This window comes from Nicotiana tabacum, chromosome 21 (genome assembly GCF_000715075.1).
Source record: "Nicotiana tabacum cultivar K326 chromosome 21, ASM71507v2, whole genome shotgun sequence".
In the NCBI taxonomy this organism is placed as follows: Eukaryota; Viridiplantae; Streptophyta; class Magnoliopsida; order Solanales; family Solanaceae; genus Nicotiana; species Nicotiana tabacum.
The window spans coordinates 91,776,688-91,783,087 of NC_134100.1; positions in this window are offsets into that span (position 1 = coordinate 91,776,688).

The window sequence follows — 6,400 nt, forward strand, 5'->3', positions numbered from 1 at the left end:
AAACTGTTACTTACCTCAAAATGTGAAATTCTTTACTCTGCTATGCTTGCCTCGCAAATCGGCCTAATTCCTCTACGGACCTCCAAAATTTTTTTCGGACACGCTCCTAAGTTCAAAATCACCATACGGAGCTATTGGAATCATCAAAATTCAAATCTGAGGTCATTTACATATAGGTCCATATCCGGTCCACTTTTCTAACTTAAAAGTTTCAATTATGAGACTAAGTGTCTCATTTCATTCCGAATTCCTTCCGGACCCGAACCAACTAACCCGATACATCATAAATTAATAGCAAGGCATAAATTGAGCAATAAATGGGGGAACGAGGTTATAATATTCAAAACGACCGGCCGTGTCGTTACAAATTTCAATTAAGGCACATATGAATCAAGTAAACTGTAAGAGTGGATCATGAAGCAATTGATTCTAATTAAGCAGGTAAAGGTGAAACTAGTAATTAAGGAACATAATCATAACAAGTACAACTGCATATTCAATGAATACAAGGACCTAGGAACCCTAAAAGGCCAATTTCAACAAATAAGTCCGAGCACATACTCGTCACCTCACGTACACGGACTACAATCAACATAGAAGACTCAAATCCTAAGGGGTAGTCCCTCCCCCCAAGGTTAGGTAAGATACTTACCTCAAAGAAGACAAACCGATACTCTAAAATGAACTTCTCGAGCGAAATGACCTCCGGACGGCTCAAATCTAATCAAAATAACTTCAAAGCACAAATAAAACTCATAAGAAACTATTCCGGATCATAAAGCTTCATTTTTTATCAAAATCTAAAAAATCGGCCCAAAAGTCGACCCCCAGGCCCACACCTTGGAACACGACAAATTTCACAAAACCTGAACACATTCCGATACGAGTTCAACCATACTAAATTTATCAAATTCCGATACCATTTCATCCCTCAAATCATGATTTTTTATTTTGAAAGTTTTCTTCAAAAATCCCTATTTTTCTCACTCAAAAGAACTAATTAAATGATAAAAATAAAGATAAGATCATGGAATATAATACATTCTAGGTGAAGAAAACTTACCCAATCGATTTGCTTGAAAAACCCACAAAGAATCGCTCAAAACCGAGCTCTAGAACTCCAAAAATGTAAAAAATGGCTAACCCTCGGAATAGAGAACTTTATATTCTGCCCAGGTATTTATATATCACGATCGCGGAAGAAATAATGCGATTGCGAAGAAGAAAAATGAGGCTGCCAAGAAGTGCTTCGCGAACGCGAAGACAAGCTCGCGAACGCAGAGAAGAAATAATTACTACCCAAATTAGTGCTACGCGATCGCGAACAAACATATGCGATCGTGAATAAGGAAATTGATGGCCCAGGAACTGAGCTACACGAACGCAAAGAGATGGGTGCGAACGCGAAGAAGGGAAAAGCAGACCTTCGCGATCGCGAATGGAATCACACGAAGAACAATAATTCATTCTCCACAAATTGCACTATGCGAACGCGGAAGAAGTGACACGAACGCGATTAAGGAAACCAGATGGCTGAAACCAGCAATCCAAAAATAGAAGAAATTGGCCCGTAGCCCATCCGAAACACACCCGAGGCCCCCGGGACCCCGTCTAAACACACAAACAAGTTCCATAACCTAACACGGACTCGCTCGAGGTTTCAAATCACATCAAACAATGCCGAAACTACGAATCGCACCACGAATTGAACTTATAAACTTCCAAACTTCCAACTTCGAAAACTCGTGCCGAAACCAATCAAACCAACCTGGAATGACGTCAAAATTTACCGAAAAGTCTAAAGTGACATAAAGGAGTTGTTCTAACTCTCGGAATCGCATTCCGACCCCGATATCAAAAAGTCCACTTTCGGTCAAAATCTCCAAAAATTCGACTTTCGCCATTTCAAGCCGAAATCAGCTACATACCTCAAATTCACAGTCCGGACAGGCTCCTAAGTCCAAAATCACCCAACGGAGCTGACGGAACAGCTGGAACTCCATTTCGGAGTCGTCTTCATACAATTCTAACTACGGTCAAAATCCTAAGAATTAAGCTTTCGTTTTAGGGACTAAGTTTCCCACATCACTTCGAATCATCGGGGTAACTGAATTTAACCACGCACGCAATTCAATACACATAATACGAAGATGCTCAGGGCCTTATGACACCGAACGTGTCTTAAATTCTCAAAACGACCGGCCGAGTTGTTACAGCCACACATCCACTCTCCAAAATGTGCCCTCCGCACTTCAATTGTTCCAGAACATCATCAGAGTGCCGAAATGCCCAAACTCACTCAAAATTCACCCCGAAACTCATCCAAGCCACTCGGGACTCCGTTCAAATATACCAACCAGTCCCGTAACATACGCGGACCTACTCGAGATCTCAAATATCGTCAAACAACGTCGAAACTACAATTCGCACCTCGATTCGGACTTATGAGTTTATGAAATTTTCAATTCTATAACTCACGCCGAAACATGTCAATTCAATCCGGAATAATCTTTAATTTTGCAGGTAAGTCCCAATTGACATAATGGAGCTATTCCAACTCTCAAAATCTCAATCCGAGTCCGATATCGATAAAGTCAAATTCACGGTCAAACTTTGGAAATCTTTAGCCTTTCGATTTCTAGTTTCCGTTAAATGGCGATAATTTGAGCTAGGGACCTCCGAATTCGATTCGGGGCATACGCCCAAGTCCCAAATCACGATACGGACCTACCGGAACTGTCAAAATATTGATCCTCATCTGTTTTCTTAAAATGTTGATCAAAGTCAACTGAGTTGAGTTTTCAAGTTATATTTCACATTTTAATTAATTTTTCACATAAAAACTGTCCAAAAAAAATTTACGGACTTTGCACGCAAGTCGAGGAATACTGAAAGGTGCTATTTGAGGTTTTAGAACACAGAAATAATTATTAAATGTAAAGATGGCTTACCGGATCATCATAATCTCTACCTCTAAAATAAATGTTCATCCTCGAACGGAATTAGAAAAGTACCTGGGCTGGTGAAAAGGTGTGGATATCTACTCCGTATGTCCGACTCAGACTCATAGGTAGCTACCTCAATCGAGTGACCTATCCATTGCATCCGAACTGAAGGATAACTCTTAGACCTAACCTGTCGGACCTGCCGGGCAAAATAGCTACCGGCTCCTCCTCATAAGTCAAATTCTTGTCCAATTGGACTGAGCTAAAATCTAATACATGGGACGAATCACCATGGTATTTCCGGAGCATGGACATATGGAACACCGGATGAACTGCTGATAAACTAGGTGGTAGTGCAAGCTTGTAGGCTACTTCACCCATCCTTTCAAGAATTTCAAAGGGTCCGATATACCTAGGGCTCAACTTGCCCTTCTTTCCGAATCTCATTACACCTTTCATAGGTGAAACCTGAAGCAATGCTCTTTCTCTTGCCATGAATGCAATATCACAAACTTTACAGTCGGCATAACTCTTTTGCCTAGACTGAGTTATGCGAAGTCGATCTTGAATAACCTTGACCTTATCCAAGGCATCCTGTACCAAATCAGTACCCAACAACCGAGCCTCTCCTGGTTCAAATCAGTAAACTGGAGAACGACATCGCCTCTTGTATAATGCTTCATATGGAGCAATCTGAATTCTCGACTAGAAGTTGTTATTATAGGCGAACTCCGCAAGTAGCAAGAACTGATCCCAAGAACCTCCAAAATCTATAACACAAGCGCGAAGCATATCTTCCAATATCTGAATAGTTCGCTCTAATTGTCCATCTATGGATGAAATGTTGTAATCAACTCAACCCGCGTGCCTAACTTACGCTGTACAACCCTCTAGAAGTGCGAGGTGAAATGCGTACCTCGATCAGAAATGATAGACGCACACCGTGGAGGCGGACAATCTCGCGGATGTAAATCTCAGCTAACCACTCCGAAGAATAGGTAACTGCTACTGGAATGAAATGTGCTGACTTGGTCAACCTGTCCACAATGACCCATGCTGCGTCAAACTTTCTTTGAGTCCGTGGGAGTCCAACAACAAAATCCATAGTGATACGCTCCCACTTCCACTCAGGAATTTCTAACTTCTGAAGCAAACCACAAGGTCTCTGATGCTCGTACTTGACTTGCTGACAATTTAAACACCGATCTATATATGCAACTATATCCTTTTTCATTCTCCTCCACCAATAATGTTGCCGTAAATCTTGATACAATTTGACGGCACCTAGATGAATAAAATACCGGGAACTATGGGATTCTTCAAGAATTAACTTACGAAGCCCATCCACATTAGGCACACAAATACGACCATGCATCCGCAGAACTCCATCTTCCCCCACAACAACCTACTTGGCACCAGCATGCCGAACCGTGTCTTTAAGGACAAGTAAATAAGGATCATCATACTGTCCCCCTCTGATGCGCTCATATAAAGAAGACTGAGCGAATGTCCAAGCTAGAACCCGAATGGGCTCTAAAACATCTAACCTCACGAACTGATTGGTCAAAGTCTGAACATCTGCAGCTAACGGCCTCTTACCAACCAGAATATACGCAATGCTTCCCATACACAACCTTTCTACTCAAAGCATCGGCCACCACATTAGTCTTTCCGGGGTGATACAAAATGGTCATATCATAGTCTTTTAACAGCTCCAACCATCTTCTCTACCTCAAATTGAGATCTTTTTGTTTGAAAAGATACTGTAAGCTACGATGATCACTAAATACCTCACACGAGACACAGTAAAGGTAATGCCTCCAAATCTTCAGCGCATGAACAATGGCTGGCAATTCTAAGTCATAAACAGGATAATTCTTCTTGTGAACTTTTAATTGTCGTGATGCGTATGCAATCACCCTGCTATCTTGCATTAATACTGTACCAAGCCCAATGCGAGATGCATCACAATATACCTTATAATATTCTGAACCTGTGGGCAATACCAACACTGGCGCCGTAGTCAAAGAAGTCTTGAGCTTCTGAAAGCTCCACTCACACTCGTCTGACCATCTGAATGGGGCACCCTTCTGGGTCAATTTGTTCAACGGAGATGCTATAGATGAAAACCCCTCCACAAACCGGCGATAATAACCTTCTAAACCCAGAAAACTCCGAATCTCAGTAGCTGAAGTAGGTCTAGGCCAATTCTGAACTGCCTCAATCTTCTTAGGATCCACTTTTATGCCTTCTATCTATACAACATGACCCAAAAAGGCAACTGAGTCTAACCAAAAGTAACATTTTGAAATTTGGCATATAAATGATTATATTTCAAAGTCTGAAGCACAATCCGAAGATGCTTCTCATGCTCCTCTCGACTGCTGGGTTACCATCAAGATATCATCAATGAATACAATCACAAAAGAATCTAAATAGGGCTTGAACACTCGGTTAATCAAATCCATAAATGCTACTGGGGCATTTGTCAACCCAAATAACATCACTAGGAATTCGTAATGCCCATACCGAGTCTAAAAAGCTGTCTTAGGGACATCAGATGCCCTAATCTTCAACTGATGGTAACCAAACCTCAAATAGATCTTTGGAAACACCTTGGCACCCTGAAGCTGATAGAATAAGTCATCAATTTTTGGCAACAGATACTTGTTCTTGATAGTAGCCTTATTCAACTGTCGATAATCTATACACATTCGCATTGAACCATATTTTTTCTTTACAAATAACACTGGTGCACCCCAGGGTGATACACTAGGTGTAATGAATCCCTGGTCAAGTAAGTCTTGTAACTGCTCCTTCAATTTCTTTAGCTACGACGGAGCCATACGGTATGGTGGAATAGAAATGGGTTGGGTGCCCGGAGCCAAATCGATACAGAAGTCAATATCTTTTGTCGGGTGGCATCCTTGGCAAATCTATAGGAAATACATCTGGAAACTCATGGATAACTGGAGCTGAATCCATAGGAGGAACTTCCATGCCGAGATCGTGAATATAGGCTAAATAAGCTAGACACCCCTTCTCGACCATACGTCGAGCCTTCACTTAAGAGATAACCTTGCTGGTGGAATAGCCAGGAGTCCCTTTCCACTCTATTCGAGGTAACCCCGGCATGGCTAAGGTCACTGTTTTGGTGTGACAATCCAATATAGCATGATTGGGTGACAACCAATCCATACCCAAGATGACATCAAAACCTACCATATTGATAAGTAGAAGATCCACGCTAGTCTCAAGACTCTCAACAGTAACCACACACGAATGATAGACATGATTTACTACAACAGAATCTCCCACCGGTGTGGACACACACAAAAGCACTCAGAGAACCACGAGGCACAACCAGATATGAAGCAAAATAGGAAGACACATAGGAATAAGTAGATCCTAGATCAAATAGAACTGAAGCATCTCTATGGCAAACTGGAACAATA